This window comes from Anomaloglossus baeobatrachus, chromosome 3 (assembly GCF_048569485.1).
Source record: "Anomaloglossus baeobatrachus isolate aAnoBae1 chromosome 3, aAnoBae1.hap1, whole genome shotgun sequence".
Classification (NCBI taxonomy): Eukaryota; Metazoa; Chordata; class Amphibia; order Anura; family Aromobatidae; genus Anomaloglossus; species Anomaloglossus baeobatrachus.
The window spans coordinates 458,618,337-458,637,414 of record NC_134355.1 but is presented as its reverse complement, the minus strand read 5'-3'; positions in this window follow the sequence as shown (position 1 = coordinate 458,637,414).

Below are 19,078 nucleotides of genomic sequence, written 5' to 3'. Positions count from 1 at the left end.
CTGCGTTGTGCAGTAGAAGCACAGTGGAAGGATTTTTAGAAATCTCATGCCCACTGTGCTTCTTTTCTCCGCAGCATAAACCGACCGGTGGCGCAACTTCCCGAGCCTCAGCATGTCAATTTATGCTGCGTAGATGAGTGTTCTCTGCAGGTAGCATAGAGCTCCACAGCAGCCTGAACCCAAATCGTGGGCATGGGCAGCTGCGTTCTCCCGTGGGAAACACTCACATCTCTGCAGGAAGGCTGACACTGGGTACTAGACGCCGTGTCGCTGGATCATGGCCACATAGCCCAACAGTGAGAATATTGTTGCTACAGCTACATTTTGGGGGAAGTAGCTGTGGATTCAAAATGATTAATATACTCCTGAATAAAATCCTTGAGGGGTGCAGATTCCAAAATGGGGTCACTTGTGGGGGTTTTCTGACGTATAGGTACCCAAGTCTTAAAAAACGCACCTAAAAAAACGCATGAAAAACGCATGAAAAACGCATGAAAAATGCATGAAAAACGCGTTTTCGATGCGTTGTTTCTCAAAAAGCATTGTTTACTATTCTCCCCTCTGCCAGAGGGTGCGTTTTTTTCCGCGCGGAAAAAAAAGCAACGTGTGCACATACCCTAATACTTTAGGGGAACCAAACAGAATTCTGGTGGTTTGAGGGGTTGAATAATAAATGACCCTCTGAATAAACTTTTCACAATTTAAAAAAAAAAAAAGAAATAACATTCTTTTTTGCTGCAGTGCATTTCACACTTCCAGGCTGATCTACAGTCCAAATGTCACAATGCCAAGTTAATTCCGAATGTATAAACCTGCTAAATCTGCAGGGGGTTGAATACTACTTGTAGGCACTGTATGAGACACATCAGGAAAGGGTTAATACGCACCAGAAATTTCCCTGAATGTCCTTGTTATCTATGTTCGACCTTGCACGAATCCATAGCCTTGCCACCAAACCATCCGCTAGCACATGAACGGTATTGATTTCTAGTTGCATAAATTACTGCAATAAATCTGCAGCATTTCAATATCCCCTAAAGGGGGCTTTACACGCTACGACATCGCTAATGCGAACTCGTTGGGGTCACAGAATTGGTGATGCACATCCGGCCGCATTAGCGATGCCGTTGCGTGTGACACCGATGAGCAATTTTGCATCGTTGCAAAAACGTGCAAAATCGCTCATCGGTGACATGGGGGTTCATTCTCAAAAATCGTTACTGCAGCAGTAACGAGGTTGTTCCTCGTTCCTGCGGCAGCACACATCGCTCCGTGTGACGCCGCAGGAACGAGGAACTTCTCCTTACCTGCCTCCCGGCCGCTATGCAGAAGGAAGGAGGTGGGTGGGATGTTACGTCCCGCTCATCTCCGCCCCTCCGCTGCTATTGGGTGGCCGCTCAGTGACGTCGCTGTGACGCCGCACGGACCGCCCCCTTAGAAAGGAGGCGGTTCGCCGGTCACAGCGACGTCGCCGGGCAGGTAAGTATGTGTGACGGGTCTGGGCGATGTTGTGCGGCACGGGCAGCGATTTGCCCGTGTCGCGCAACAGATGGGGCGGGTACCCACACTAGCGATATCGGGACCGATATCGTAGTGTGTAAAGTAGCCTTGAGTCTGTGCACATAATAAGAGGCACACATTAAAGGGGTTTTCCCATCTCCAAGATCCTATCCCAATATGTCATAGGTGTAATAATAATATTAGCAAATACCTCTAATTAGAAATCCAGTATAGTTCTTTTACCTCATGTACAGGACATTGCAGCTAAGGTATCCATGGCTACGACCACAATCAATAACCAAATTGTCACTATACAGTATGCATAGTTGTAACCATTGGTACCTAAGCTGCAATGCCCTGCACATGAGGTAAGAGACATGGCTGTATCAGGAGAACTAAACTATATTTCTAATTGGAGGTATTTGCTAATATTATTATGCCTACTACATATTGGATTGGACGTTGGAGATGGGAATACCCCTTTAAATAACAATTCCCTGTTATAAAATTATTAGAATTGTAGCAGCCAGTAACACACAGAGCTAGCAGGGGAAATTCAGATTTCACGTGGCTTTCCAGACATCTGACAGTTTACCACAGTCTGTAACCTAGATCCCATTCAGACACTACACAATGCTGTACTCTGCTGTCTGTATTTGCTGTGAGATTCTCAGGGTATCAGTGGGAAATTCAGTTATCCATAGACAGAAAACTAAGCAGAGCAATTCCAATTTTAATACCCTATCCAAAAAGGTGCCAGGGTGACCTTACACCTTATGCATGGCTCACACCATGTTGTTTGTCAATAAGTCATTTGTCTGAGGTGTCATCTGAAAAGCCTAAAACTGGGAATCAGATGTGCCTGAAATATCCGTTTAATTGAATGAGGCAAATGGACCATAAAATATGAAATTATGGAGGTGTCTAACTTTTTTGATTGACACAGTAGATGAATAGACTACACAAGATTCACATATCAGTCAATTTATATAATGTGTAGCATTTTCTGTCCAGAATACAGAAAAATGTATTTGTATAAGACTAGCTGAAATTGAAAACCTTCCAATATATATATATATATATATATATATATATATATATATATATATATATAATAAAATAGAAAATATGTAACTAAAATAACAAAAAGATACCCTCACTAGTAAAGCAATGTAACTATATATATATATATATATATATATATATATATATATACATGTATATATATATACATCTGCGGTATGATAAAATTCTCCTATACCAAAATGTTACCCCTTCCTTCAATATATGGTTATATATCTATATATCTATATATGTATATTTTATATATATATATATATATATATATATATATATAAAATGCAAAAAATAGGAGCAGCACTTAACCTGTTGTGGTGCAAAGTCCTTCCAATCAGTCTCACCTGATTTCAATGAGCAGCAAAACAAAATGAAGGCAGCAGACAGCTTCAATCTTGAATGAAAAAGCCTATTTAATGGCCCATATGATACAGCACGACGTTTCAGTCACAACTGACTTTTTTCAAGCAGTACATATATATATACAATTGACATATTGTAACCATGAAAGCTCCGCTGATACATTGGTAGTCATCTCTTGAGCTTCCTATTGGGATTTTGAAGTTGAACCCACGATCGAGAGGATGTGATGTACCCAAATCAGCGTGGATGAGGTTAGACAAGCAGCCTTTGGAAGCTGGTGAGTTCTGCTTGATAACCCATGTCTTCGGATGGCATTTTTTACGTGTTCTTTTTTTTCTTCGATAAATGACAATCTTATGAAAAACAAATCTGAGGTGGTCTCGGCCTTTGTTTCTCAGCGCAAGAAATTTCTGCATCATTGGTCCCAGACAAGACTTCCATTAACTCCCAATCCATGATGGAAGCGCGTGGAACAAAAAAGGCAACACAGTGTCCCATCCCAAAGACAAGCATGAAAACAAATGTTGCAGGAACGTGATAGAATAGAATCATCCGCTCGCAGTGACTGCATACATTTACCTACCTCAGTGCCTATTCAGGGAGACTTTCCATGCCAGTGTCAATAGAGATAGATTGGACAGTGTTGCTGTGGGAACAAATCAGTAGAAAAGTGATGGCTTCTAGGACAGCAGAAAAAATAAAGGCCATGTTTGTTCTCGTGAGATACAGCTACATTTCTAACAATCCCTGAAGATGTAGGGAGCAGGACTAATTGGGATACAGCAGAAGAGAGCAAACTTTCAGCTACTCCACACTCAAGGGTTTGCACAAAGAATTAACACAATCAGCAACCTGAGGGTATTAAAACTATCTCCGGCTTTTACCACAACTAGTTCTACAAACTCTCAATGTGAAGAGTTTGCGGCTTGTTTATTTTAAGTGTTTGTGCCATTTTCTGTCACCTATAAGCATTGACTGGTACAAGAGGCCTGAAGAACCAACTCCGTCATATGGAAGTGACCCTGATATTCTGTATGAAATGGACCAATTATGGAACTGAACAATCAACTAAATCACTGTGACTTTCATGTGATTCTCTCATAGTAGAATTTTTTTTACACATTTACACAAATGCATTAGTTTCTTCTTTTTCTGTTAGTTATTTCCACCTACCTTGTATTGTAAGTGACTTCAAATTAGAATAAATTTACATCTATTTCCCTGTAGATCTGTATGAATAAAAATATTTTGGCCATATATGTTAGTGTGTCACCCCCGTGCCAGCAGCCGGAGCTGCTCGGATACGGGCATTCAGGGGTGGTGGCTCGAGGGTCTCCAGACCCGGGGGTCTCGTGGACACGCCGAATAAATGGGGGGACGTAGATGTACGGGCTAGGCCGTAGTAAGTTCGTGACGCCACCCACGGTGTGTGGTGAAGTGGGACACCACCGCTGCAGTTACGGGGCACCCGGGGGAGATGTTGTGCAGCAAATTATTAACCCCTCCGTGGGCAGGAATGGTGGCCCCGGGACCCGGTGGCTCGGTGCAGGGGATGGCGACCGCAGGGGGGTGCTGGTGTACTCACTGTTAGTAAAACACACAAATCTCTGGTAAACCAAGGTGATGGTGGCCGGTGCCGCAGCCGGTTGTGTTCGGGTCCCCAACCCGGCTGGTGGTCTCTATCCTTTTCCTGCACTGCTTTGTGTAAGGTGGACTTTCCTAGTGTGAAACTCAGGCGTCCGCTCCCGGCTGTATGTGGCCTAAGGAGCCGTGACCGCAGACGCTGGCCCTTGGGATCTATGGGCCCTGGCGGTGACCTCTTATCCCTAATCGGTGGGCTGTTGTCTTCTATGAGGGACTTTGGGTAGGACAGAACCTCTAGCCCTGGCCTCAATTGGTTAACTAACAAGTTCCGCTTGGTTCAGGTGCTGGCTTCAGTGTCCGAGTACCCCCCTTTTTGCTACGGTTTCGGGGTCGGTTCCCCGTGTCAGTAACGGCGGGCTACAACTCTGTCCCGGTCCACCTCGGTTCTGCCGAGCCGTCTTCCCGTCTCCTGCTGACGGAGACCACCGTCTGCCTCCTAGCCAGTGGCACCAGGGCTCCTACCCTGGTACCATTCAACTTGAACTCTCCTACTGGAGCTACACTTAGCTCCAGCCCACACTCCTCTCCAAACTGAACTTCAAAGCTTAACTGCCTGTTTTCCCGCCCCGGGCTGTCTGGACCCCTGGGTGGGCGTGTCCCAACCACCTGGTCACGCCCACTGGTGTGTCTTTCTTTTCCTAAGGGGGGGTGACTAGGGTTTCTGGTTGGCTGTGTGTTTCCTAGTGAGGGAACGGTGTAATGCAGGGGCCTAACTGTGACTACCTGGTTTTGCCAGGGCGTCACACTCGCCCTTGGTTAAACACAGACCGTCCACGGGCTGTCCGACCTCCACCATTTATTTAACTGGAAAAGATAAAAAGATGAACAGTTACAAGTATAATAACAATTTTACAATCAAGTATATTTATGGTTTCTTTCCTTACGGGAGGCATGTTACTTTAACATAGCACATCTAAAACCGGGATGGGCCGGACCGGGTCCTTCTCACTTCACCCACCCACCTATCCCTGATGCCATCACTAAAACACAGGTTGGCACCCCTTGCCCAAGTCCAGGGTAGGTCCGGGTCTTGCTCAAACAGGCCGGGTAAAAAGTTCTTTACCCGGCAGTCCTTTTTCAAGGGCCCCATGTCCAGGGGACACCTGACCCGGAGGGTAGTCACCGGTTTTGCTGGTGACAGGGCCTCGGCCAACTTTACCGCAGGCCCGTCCTCCAATCAGCCTCTCCAGAGACTGCGGCTTGGTGAGAAGGTTGGTTAGGGGCTATTTACAAGACCCAAAAGTTTATGGGCTGGCTCGCAAGTTCAAAGCCATTGTCTTTATAAACGGGGGGTCATAACTGCAACGGGATCAACAGATGGTCCCAACGGGGACTTTAACTGAAGGTAGCCGAGATTCGCTACCTAAACATCTTCATAATCTGGACTGGAGAATGGCGGAGAGAGGTGGACGTGCAGCTGAGCTCCCATGGTCATCCTCCTTCTGACGTCAAGGGCAAACCACCCCCTTTCTCCGCAGTGCTGGGTGTAGGTCACTATCTCCCAGGGCTCCAGGTTTCGATCGGGGTGGCCAATGGGCAGATGAGGGGCCACGTCCCTCCGGGACACAAATATCTCGGCCTCCATGCCCGGTTCGTATATAAACCCCCATCTTTTTTGTGGGTTAAAATGCTGGACCTGGTATTCATACGTCGGGCCCCTCACCCGGAAGGTGGCATTCCTCAGATTGTCCTTTTCTGTATAGGTCCGGGACAGGACCTCCGCCTTCCTCTTCTCCCCGGTGACGATCTCCTTTCCCAGCTGGTGCCGCTGCCGCTCCCAGTATGGAGCATCGGCTGCCTGCTCCGGTCCACCCTGCGCGGGGGCTGTGCCCAGTCGGAGTCCCTCCGTGCCGGCTACGACTGCCACCTTTTGCAGTGGGGGACCCCACTGTGACATGGCCTGCTCTGCTGCCTTGCAGCTACATCCCCGCTGCGCCTCAGCCGAGGCCGGGAGTCTGGGAGTGGCCAGCGTCGCTTGCTGTGCCAGCTTCCGGTCGGGGACCGCCTCCGCCGTGGCCAGGCGGATTGCCGGGGCCTCTGTTGTCTCGGGCGTGGCTTCTTCTGGGACCGGGATCGCTGTTGGGTCCAAGGCTGGACGGAGTACCTTCCAGGCGCTGGTCTGGCGTGGAGCCGGTACTGGTGCCGGGGCGGTGACAGGCTTACTGCTATAGTAGAAAGGCCTGGCTCAACTAGAGAAGGAGAATAATAGGTGCTCCTTTAACCAATTCTTTAATGATCTCAATACCATCAGACCTGGATTGACCTTTACAATGCATCACAGTAGAGAGAATATCAACTTTCTAGACACAATGGTAATTGTGTCCTCTAATGGCCATATTAGCACGGACTTATATGTCAAGCCCACAGATAGGAACAATCTCCTACACTATTCAAGTTGTCATCCCCCACATACGAAAAAGTCACTACCAATCTCGCAACACATACGAGTACACAGAATTGTATCAGATCCCAACCAACGTGAAAAGAGACAAAATGATATGAGTCAAAAATTTATCGCCAGGGGATATCCAAGGGACATAGCCAACAGTTGCACAGCACGAAACTCAGAAAGGAATCGGGATGTTACCCCTAGGGTTACCTGTGTGAACACCTATCACCCTTTTTCACCTCTCATTAGAAATACTATCCTCAAACATTGGCCCTTACTGGAAATGGCCTATCCCTGTATCCAAGAATTTTCTAAACCCCCCCTTTTTTGTAACAAAAGGCCAAAAAATCTAAAGGATAACCTAGTAAGGGCAGATGTGGGTTTAGGGAAGATTCTCCCACGACAAACCTTTCTTGCAACACCCAAGAAGGGTAACTTCCCCTGTCTCCGATGTTTGCAATGCAATAACGTGACACGTGGCGATTCTTTTACCCATCCTCTTTCTGGAAAGATCTTCGCCATTCATGATTTTTTTACATGCGACTCATCCTTTGTTATATACCTGATTAAATGTCCCTGCAGTCTCGGATATGTTGGAGAAACCACCCAACATATCCGAGACCGCATTAGTAAACATAAATCTACGATTCGTTGTAAGCAGACTCTACTCCCCATTCCACACCATTTTATCACATACCATCATTCCATAGCACAGCTTCGATATCAAGTCATAGAGCATATACCCCCTTTGAGACGAGGCGGTAACAGGATACAAATGCTAAAACAAAGGGAAGCATATTGGATACATACCCTGCAAACCTTAGAACCTAGGGGTCTTAATAGGGAATATGAGATTTTCCATTAGATTTCCCATTCATGATGCATTGCATTATTATTGTTGTCCTCCCTCTCTCCCCCCCACCCCCTTTTTTTACAGATGTAGGACCTCCATATTTGCAGATGTCTCTTATGTTCAGTAAATATCTAACCATTGATTTACTCACGGAATGTAAAGCTGATATATTGCCAAATGCATATCGTGTCTGTGGTCCCCCCTAATTTTGCCCTCTTTTCTCTTCTCATCTAGGTTCATCCCACTTGATCACACTGAGAACAATAAACACCTGGGCACCCTAGCTTCTGACGGTCCTGATGTATCACTGGCACTTTCGTTTATATGGTTAATACCTGCACACGTTACTATTTCTATTCAGCATGTACCTCACAGATGGTTTACTTTTGTGCTTGCGTCGCCGGTTCTACGGTGATGCATGCATAAGACTTTTTACCATCACTCTATCATATTACTTGCCACACAAACTGGGGTTGTGCTGCCTGCTGCGCACGCGCCGCCCGAGTGACTGGCTGCGCTTGCGCGGGACGCACCACGTCCACAGTCTTGTCTTTATGTCTTTCTCGCACTTACGCTGTGTGGGGTGCCTGTTGCGCATGCGTGGCCCGATAACCGGGCGGCGCATGCGTGAGATGCGCTCCACTTGCGTTCCACCTTCGATCACCTGCTATCACCTCGTGACGCGTGGTTCCCGCCTACCGCGCATGCGCCATCCGGACTCCCGGGAGGCGCCTGTGCGTTATGCGTTCCACGCCTCACTCGGCCCACATACAGGAAGTGGATTGGCGGTTCCATCCACACCATAGCCCTTATAAACCACACATGGTAGGTCACCCACTACTCCCAGGCACCTACGGACACGATCACTACGAGGAACAGGCTTAAGGTATGACTACAAACAGATCCTTTTTGGCCCATAGGTAGTTTTGGCACTTGATTCCTAAACGCTTTTTTATACACAGGCCCCATGATCACATAAAGGACGTTTTTTCCATTAATCTCACCCTCTGGGTAAGTGCTTTAGCATTTAGCTAATAACACCTCATCCCCCTTTTTTGACAGATCTATGTCTCAATATGTTGCTTCATTCTTACCCAGGTGCCACATTATACCTGCCTCTTGCTCTTTTTGCCTCAAGCATAGAATTCCCACAGGTGACTCCTTTTCTGTTCTGTTTATATAGACATTTACATCATACTGATATGCCATTTGGTGATGTGACAGCTGTCCATCTTATGTCCATCTTATGTCCACCTTATGTCCACCTTATGTTCTCCTCTATATTCATTTGCTTGTTCTAGATCATAAGCCACAGGTGTTCTAATTCAATACCAAGTGTTGGTTTTGCCTACAAAAAAAAACCCCATTTTTTGCATAAAATACGTTGGAGACGCTATTCTCTCCCACCTTGGATGGTCAGATGACCATGTACGTATATATGTGTGCAAATATATATATATTTTCATCAAGATTTCCTTTTATGCTTTTTGTAATGAAATATATCGCATTTATAACGCTTGTGTCATTGATTATATAGCACCTTGAACAGGTTAGATAAGAGGACGATTGCCATCTTACCACCTATATGAGGATATTAAGGTAATTGCATTTACCTGGTTTAATACCATATCCTCTTTATTCCTATTGATTCACGTGATTGCATCTCCTCCATTGTACCTTATAGGATTCTTGCCATGTCTATAAAAAAGTATAAATGTATTCCTCTTTTTGGTCATAGGCTCTATATAAGTGAAATATTTTAATTATATGCAAGTGACCTTTCTACGCGATATGCGCCAGACTACAATCTATTGAGGCTCGTGTTCTCGATACTTAGTAACTTCCCCCATATTATTTTCCCTTCTCACGTTCTCAAAATGATGTATAAAATACCTTTTGTATTGAAATAATACATTTATCCTTCAGAAATATTATGATTCTTTGGGGGAAAAACTTATTGTAATCCCCTTTTTTCCCTTCACCATTGAGTGTTTTATTTATTTTTCCTTTTCTTTTGTATGAAAACAGTTCTTATTGTGAATGAATAATATCTACTGTATGTACCTTATGTAATTTTTTGTCTTGTTTCTGTATTGTTTCATATTTTTCAGTCCATGAAAAAGACCGATGATTTTCGGTCGAAACGTTGGGCTTATTTGCATATCTCTTCAATAGAACTTATTTGCATATGTCTTCAATATCCCCACAAGAATAAAATAATAATACATTTTTCAAACGAATCATCTTTGTGTGCCGGATTCTTTACATTTTTAGGCTTACTGCTGGCAGCTTTCTCTGGCTGGTCCTCGCAGGCCGATGGAACGGGAACCGCTGCCGGTGTTGGTGGCAGCGAACCGAGCGAGGTGTCAGCAGCAGGTACGGGTGGCGAGGGAGGTAGCGTGGCGGGCAGGGGCAGACCGAGTCCCTCAGCCTGGTCGGCCGATCCCTGGGGGACATAGGGGCGTGGGTCGCTTATCTGCTCTTCTGAGGCTGCCTTCACTTCACGGCCCAATCGGCTGCGGCCAACTCCGCCATCTCAGCCGTACATCTCTTGGGCAGAAAGCTCGCCTGTGCCTGGATCCGGTGGCACATTCGCTCTGTTTGGGCTTCAACCCAGTCGGCTGTTCCGGGCACGGGCTCCTGCACTGTGGGCTTGCCAGACGGGTCGGCCATGGTGCACAGTCGGTAGTATCCAGGAATAAGAGTCCCTGCCCTTTATCTGCTCGGTTACATGTTGCAGAATCTTCACCCGCCCCCCCTTGGTCTTTTGGCGGCACTTCTTTCTGCGGCCTGTTATTTTCGTTTTGCGACTTCCGGGCTCGCTTTCCGGCCGCGTTCCCAGGGGGCAGGGATTTGGATTTCGCGCCCTTTTCTTGGGGAGAAGACGCTGGGCTGTAGTTTTTCACACCCAAAATGGCGGCAAGATGGTGACTTCTGAAAATTTTGCAATGGATCACCGCTGACTGTCCAATACAAGGCGCACTTCCACATGGTAAGTGGATGGGTAAGTATCCTGTTCGTGACGCCAAGTTTTGGGGTGTGCCGCCCCCGTGCCAGCAGCTGGCGCTGCTCGGATCCGGGCCTTCAGGGGTGGTGGTTCGAGGGTTTCCAGACCCGGGGGTCTCGCGGACATGCCGAATAAATGGGGGGATGTAGATGTACGGGCTAGGCCGTAGTAAGTTTGTGACGCCACCCACAGTGTGTGATGAGGTGGGACACCACCGCTGCTGTTATGGGGCACCCGGGGAAGATGTTGTGCAGCAAATTGTGAACCCCTCCGTGGGCAGGAATGGTGGCCCCGAGACCCGGTGGCTCGGTGCAGGGGATAGCGACCGCAGGGGGGTGCTAGTGTACTCACTGTTAGTAAAACACACAAGTCTCTGGTAAACCAAGGTGATGGTGGCCGATGCTGCGGCCGGTTGCATTCGGGTCCCCCACCCGGCTGGTGGTCTATATCCTTTTCCTGCACTGCTTTATGTAAGGTCGACTTTCCTAGTGTGAAACTCAGGCGTCCGCTACCGGCTGTATGTGGCCTAAGGAGCCGTGCCCGCAGACGCTGGCCCGTGGGATCTATGGGTCCTGGCGGTGACCTCTTATCCCTAATCGGTGGGCTGTTGTCTTCTATGAGGTACTTTGGGTGGGACAGGACCTCTAGTCCTGGCCTCAATCGGTTAATTAACCAGTTCCACTTGGTTCAGGTGCTGGCTTCAGTGTCCGAGTACCCCCCTTTGTGCTACGGTTTCCGGGTTGGTTCCCCGTGTCAGAACCGGCGGGCTGCAACCCTGTCCCGGTCCACCTTGGTTCTGCCGAGCCGTCTTCCCATCTCCTGCTGACGGAGACCATCGTCTGCCTCCTAGCCAGTGGCACCAGCGCTCCTACCCTGGTACCGTTCAACTTGAACTCTCCTGCTGGAGCTACACTTAGCTCCAGCACACACTCCTCTCCAAACTGAACTTCAAAGCTTAACTGCCTGTTTTCCCACCCCAGGCTGTCTGGACCCCTGGGTGGGCGTGTCCCAACCGCTTGGTCACGCCCACTGGGGTGTCTATCTTTTCCTAAGGGGGGGTGACTAGGGTTTCTGGTTGGCTGTGTGTTTCCTAGTGAGGGAACGGTGTAATGCGGGGGCCTAACTGTGACTACCTGGTTTTGCTAGGGCGTCACATTAGCGTATGTTCACATTGGCTTTGCAAGCTCTGTTTGGAGGCTTTGTCACAGATTTCACCATTTTTATTGGAAGAAATTGTGCTATTTTTTCTGGAAACTTGACAGACACCATTATAGATTGATGAGTAAAAGGGTAACAATGTTTTGAACTATTAACTTTCAGGCTCTATATCGCACCATCCACTACAGCTTTGAGAGTGAGACTATGAGACTACATTTTTTTTATGGACAATCATCTTGGCTATCTCATACATGAATTTGACTTGCAACTATTTAGCCTATGATTAGTTATACAGATTCTTGTCATGTCATTGCTTTGTTACTGTTTTGCTCCTGGTGGTGAAAACGTCTTTTTCTTTATATATACCACAAATTACAACCTGTTCTTTCATTCCCTAATAGCTTAGTGTGTTACTAGGTTGATTCCCAAGTGAAAGGTCACTGGTTCGAATCGAGGGGCAGCCATGAAGTAGATTTCCCAAGAAAAGAGAAACATCATCATCCAGCTACATGATAGCGGAGTCTCGGCCAAGAAAATAGGCAAATTGCATCATGTAAGTGCCAAGATGGTTGGAAGAATATGAATTGAAGTCCATCCATCCATTCAAAAGCCAAGAAGTGGATGTTCAGAAAAAATATTGGAATCAAAAAGTTGGCTCATCACAAAGTCTCTTTGTTCTGGTGCAACAAACATGGCAGTGGATGTCCCTCAAATGCTTAATAATAGTGAGATCACAGATGTCCATGCAAGCAATGTGCAACACAAATTACACAAATCTGGAATGGTGGCCCGAAAAAGGGTGAAGAAGCCTCTACTTCATTATCATCACAAGAAGCATTGGTTCAAGCTTGCAAGAAAGTGTGAAAAGTGGATTGTAGAAGATTGGAAATGGATGATTTGGAGCCATGAGATGAAAATCAATAAACTAGGCTCTGATGGGTGCAAATAGGTCTGGAATGAACAAAGGAAAAAAGGTTTATTGGATCGAGAAATTGAAGGAACTGTCAGTGGAGAAAGTCTGATGATATGGGGTTGTTTCACAGCCAAAGACGGATACTTGACCTGGATCGATGGTGGTCTCAATGCTGAGCTATATGTGAGTGTCCTACAAGACGAGTTCCTTTGTATTCTCGAGTACTATGCGAATGAAAAGGACGACATAGTGTTCCAGCAGGACAACGACCCGAAGCAAACTTTGGGATTGGTGAAGAACTGATTCAATGGCAATGAAGTAGAGGTGCTGGATTGGACCCCACAGTCCCCAGACCTCAACCTAATAGAACACTTGTGAGTAGAGCTAAAGAAAAAGCTGCATACACAACCCAAGTGAGATGACCAGCATGCACCAACATTGGGAATGTGTAGAAGAGACCTGGGATCAGATTTTGAGACATGCTTGAATCTGATGGAGATTATGCCCAGAAGAATTCAGGCAGTGTTGAAAGCCAAAGGTGGATTTGCAAAATACTAACAAAATAATAAAAATTTAAATTTAGATTTTTAGGAGTAAGACGGTAACAAAACAATGACATGACAAGAATCTGCAGGCTGAATATTTGTAACTCATATTTGCTCAGAGCTGTGGTAGATGATGAGAAATGGAGCCTGAAAGTCAAAAGTTCAAAATATTGTTACTCTTTTGCTCATCAGTGTATGTCCATAGAGTAAGTATAAGGCTGGACTCAGACGAGTGTATGGCATCCGATGCGACAGAATCGGATGCGATATGCTAATGACTCCTGGCTCATGCTCTGCTGCGAGCGTGAGCCGAGTGTCATGCAACTGTGACCCGATCCTGCAATCAGGTCACAGCTGTGAAGCTGAGGACGGGCGCTGCGGAGGAAAGTGAGGGGTTAATTCCCCCATCTCCTCCATTGTCAGCCTGTGCGTATATCGCACTGCACTGGGATAACATCTGAGTGCAGTCCGATGTATCTCTCGCACCCATTCACTTAAATGAGTGCGAGGGATACAACTCTAGCAGAAAATCACAGGATGATGCCGCTTTTCTCACATCCAGAATCTGGATGCAAGAAAAACTGGCTAACTGCTCTCCCTCATTGACTTAAGCGGGCTTTACATGCTGCGACATCGCTAGCGATGTCGCGAGCGATAGCACCTGCCCACGTCGGTGGCACGTCACGGATTGATCGCTGCCGTAGCAAACAATATCGCTACGGCAGCGTCACATGCAACTACCTGTTCACCGACGTCGCTGTGGCCGCCGAACAATATCTCCTTTCTAAGGGGGGCGGTTCGTGTGGCGTTACATCGGCGTCACTAAGCGGCTGCCCAATAGAAGCGAAGGGGCGGAGATGAGCGGCCGGAACATCCCGCCCACCTCCTTCCTTCCTCATTGCCGGCAGCCGCAGGTACGATGTTGTTCCTCGTTCCTGCAGTGTCACACATAGTGATGTGTGCTGGCGGAGGAACGACAAACAACCTGCGTTCCAAACGAGGAACAATTTTTTAAAAATGAATGACATGTACACGACAAACTATTTGACACATTTTTGCGATCGTTACTGATCGCAAAAAGGTGTCACACACAACGACATCGCTAACGAGGCCGGATATGCGTCACCAACACCGTGACCCTGACAATATATCGTTAGCGATATCGTTGTGTGTAAATGGGCCTTAACATAGGTCCGAGTGCAATGCGAGATTTTGTCGCATTGCACGCATCTGACTTTCACACTCGTGTGAGCGTACCCTAACGCAAATGGTATTCATCATGTGTCAAATTGCAGACGCACCGATGGTGCAAGCTGTGCAGTCGCACAGGGACCCAAGAGGTAAGGGGGCCCACTACCACCTCCAAAACAAGTGGAATTGTGCATTTTAGTGAGCTTCTGAACTACAAAGGTCCGTATATTGGTCTTGCACATTGGACCAATTCTGTCTGTGTCCGCTACCGATGTGACAGGTCCTTCTCTAGAATGAATTTTGAACACTAATGTGAACCCTACCTTTGACCAATAACTACTATATTTATATAGACAAGTGCATCCTAATAAATTAGATTATCATCAAAAAGTTAATTTATTTCAGTAATTCAATACAAGAAGGGAAACACATTTATTATATAGAGTCATTACAAACAGAGTGATCTATTTCAAGTGTTTATTTCTGTTATTGTTGATGATTATGGCTTACAGCCAGTGAAAACTGTATCTATTTATTTTTGTGCATCTTTGAAGGGAATTTGTCACCAGGTTGTGTCACTTACTGAGCTGTTTGCTGTCATTTTGATAAAATCAATGTTTTCTCTGCTGCAGATCTAGCAGTTATACAGAGCTCATGAATATGGTGGACTACCTGGCAGCAGGCTAAGTAGTACTCTAATGATAATCTACTGCTGAGTAATTTTATCAAAACTACATTAAGCAGCCCAGTAAGTGACACATCGCTGAAATCAGTGTATCTGCCCCTACGTTATGCTCCTCTTAGATTAGGTGTTAAAAACCTGTTTGGCGATTCCCTTTAAGGCCAGAGTCAGACAGCCGTATTACTTGGATGAGGATCGCTTAGCAGTGCACACACTGGCTTCAGCTCTCCTGACCTGAGCGTGTTAGCTTCATGTATTTCTATGCAGCGGTCACGCTCTGGTGAGGAGTGCCACCTGGGATTTTCATGCAATTGTTATCCATGTTATACGGCCTTCTGACTGCATCCTTACCATTAATTTCAGTGTCATGTGATTTTTCTGGCACATGTCACACGGATGTCACATGGTGGACATACACGCACACGGATAGTAAAAATGGACCCTGCAACATGTGCGTTATTTTATGCCCACATGTGAAGGGGACCACACGGGCCCAAGAGGTAAGGTGGAATTGTACATTATGAGGAAATCTTGGACTCTTGGACTGCAAAGGGCTCATATATTGTTCTTCTGCCTGTGTCCGTCATTGGGCTAGTTGATTATATGTAATATATGTAACCCTTTAAAACATTTTTAAATATTGCCCTGCTGCCCATATTACATTATAATGAAAATCCCTAATGATCACACTAAAGGACTTCTATTGTGCAGTACCTTCTGTATATAATATCTCCCATACGCACAGTAGAGGCAGGACGCTGATGTGTGTCAATATCGAAGGAAACAAGCGGACTATCAGATCATCTCACCTTTCAGATGCCATTATCGAGCTATCATTTCAAATGTTAATATATTCAACCTTCCCTTGGTGTCAGAGACCTCGCCCTCTCTTGGATCTCTTCATACCTCTCCAACCGCACTTTTAGTGTCTCCCACTCCCACACAACCTCTTCATCCCGCCATCTCTCTGTTGGCGTCCCTCAAGGCTCTGTCCTGGGACCCTTTTCCATCTATACATTTGGCCTGGGCAACTCATAAAGTCCCACGGCTTCCAGTACCACCTATATGCCGATGACACTCAGATCTACCTCTCTGGTCCAGATGTCACTTCTCTGCTGTCCAGAATCCCAGAGTGTCTATCGGCTATATCTTCCTTCTTTTCCTCTCGCTTCCTAAAGCTCAATGTGGCCAAAACTGAACTGATCATCTTTCCTCCATCTCACCTACACCCTCTACCTGATCTACCTATTACAATAAATAACATCACGCTCTCCCCAGCACACAAAGTTCGGTGCCTTGGAGTTACCGACTCTGCCTTGTCATTCATACCACACATCCAATCCCTGACCACCTCCTGCCGTGTTCAACTCAAAAATATTTCCAGAATCCGCCCTTTCCTCAATTTCCAATCTACAAAAATGCTAGTGCATGCCCTCATAATCTCCCGCCTCGACTACTACAACATCCTCCTCTGTGGTCTCCCTGCTTACATGCTCACCCCTCTCCAGTCCATCCTTAATTCTGCTGCCCGAATGATCCACCTCTCTCTTCAATACCACCCTGCTTCTCCTCTCTGCAAATCCCTCCATTGGCTCCCAATCTTCCACCGTATCCAATTCAAATTACTAACACTGACCTACAAAGCCATCCATAATCTATCTCCTCCGTATATCTCTGAACTAATTTCTCACTACTCTCCAAAACGCAATCTCCGATCCTCCCAAGATCTCCTTCTCTCCTCCTCTCTCATTCGCTCCTCACGCAACCAACTCAAAGACTTCTCCCGAGCATCCCCAGTCTCCTGGAATTCGCTGCCTCAACATGTCAGACTATCTACTACACTTGCAAACTTCAAACAGAACTTGAAAACTCATCTGTTCAGAAACGCCTATAACCTTCAATGACCTCACTGCTTCACCACTACCACCACAGCTGCCGCCCCACCACCGTGCGGAGCTGCCGCCCCACCACCGTGCGGAGCTGCCACCCACCCTACACCCCACCTACTGTCTCCTCCCCAAAATCCTATAGAATGTAAGCCCGCAAGGGCAGGGCCTTCTTCCCTATGTACTAGTCTGTCTATTGCAACTTATATATGTATTCTGTATGTAACCCCCTTCTCATGTACAGCACCATGGAATCAATCTATATAAACCACCCAGCACAAGCGAGGTGCTGAGCGAGCGAGGTGCTGAACTGAAATAAAGTGCTGAATTTAAGATAAGTGCATAGTTTCAACACAATTACATAGTTTGACACAAGAACATAGTTTGAATTTATCCTTATACGTTTCCCATGGGTTTTTTTCGTTTTTTTCTCTTTGTTTTTCTACTTTACTGTTTATCCCCATTTGATAGGTGCTCCATGGACAATGCTACCAGGTGTGTATCTTGTCAGATGTATGCATGCCTTGAGCAGCCGTTCGAGGGTGACTATGTCTGCACTCGATGCAAGCATGTTGCATATTTGGAAGCCAAGGTAACTGATCTAAATAAGCAGCTTGCAACACTAAGGGGCATTGCAAACCTGGAGAGGAGTTGAGAGCTCACTGAGCTTTCTCTGGCTGGGGCCAGTGATATGGAGGAGGGTGAAAGTGGGGAAGATCAGGACCCAGAGGTAGGTAGCTGGGTAACAGTTAGAAGAAGAGGTAGGGGGAAAAGTGTCAGGGAGCCTAGTCCTGACCTGGCACAACCTAGTAAATATGCCTGTTTGGCTGATATTAGGAATGAAGGGCCTGGACTAGGGTCACTACAGCAGGATGTTGCTCCTAGCAACCAGGAAAACAACTGCTGTAGGAAGGAGGGAAATAGGAGTGCAGCAAAGCCCAGACAGATGTTGGTGGTAGGGGACTCTATAATTAGGCGGACAGACAGGGTCATCTGTCGCCGAGACCGTGAATGCCGAACAGTGTGTTGTCTGCCGGGTGCTCGGGTTCGGCATATTGTGGATCGGATAGACAGATTGCTGGGTGGGGCTGGGGAAAACCCAGCGGTCATGGTGCACATTGGTACTAATGACAAAGTTAGAGGCAGGTGGAAGGTCCTTAAAAATGATTACAGGGAACTAGGAGAGAAGCTGAAGTCCAGGACCTCCAAGGTGGTGTTTTCAGAAATACTACCGGTGCCACGAGCGTCACTAGAAAGACAGCGGGAGCTTAGGGAGATAAATATGTGGCTTAGAAATTGGTGCAGGAAGGAAGGGTTCGGGTTCATGGAGAACTGGGCCGACTTCTCAGTCGGCTACAGGCTCTACGGTAGGGACGGGCTGCACCTCAATGGGGAAGGTGCAGCTGTGCTGGGGGAGAAAATGGTCAGACGGATGGAGGAGCTTTTAAACTAGGATCGGGGGGGAGGGAGGGTAGTGGAGCAAATAAGGGGATAGATAGAGCAGATAGAGACAGGGAGACGGTAGGGGTCAATGAAGGATTAGGGGGGGATGGGACATACAAGGAACGTAGGGAGGCTAGGAGTAATAAAGGTGTTAATAGGATTAAATGTCTACTGGCAAATGCAAGAAGTCTTGCAAACAAAATGAATGAATTGGAGACTCTTATGTCAACCATGGATTATGATGTGGTGGGCATTACGGAAACCTGGCTGGATGAAAGCCATGACTGGGTGACAAACATACAGGGTTATAGTACATTTAGGAAGGACAGGAAAGGCCAAAAAGGTGGTGGGGTGTGTATATTTATTTAATCTAACCTAAAACCTGTGTTGTATGATGACATTGAGGGGAACAGCAACAATGTAGAGT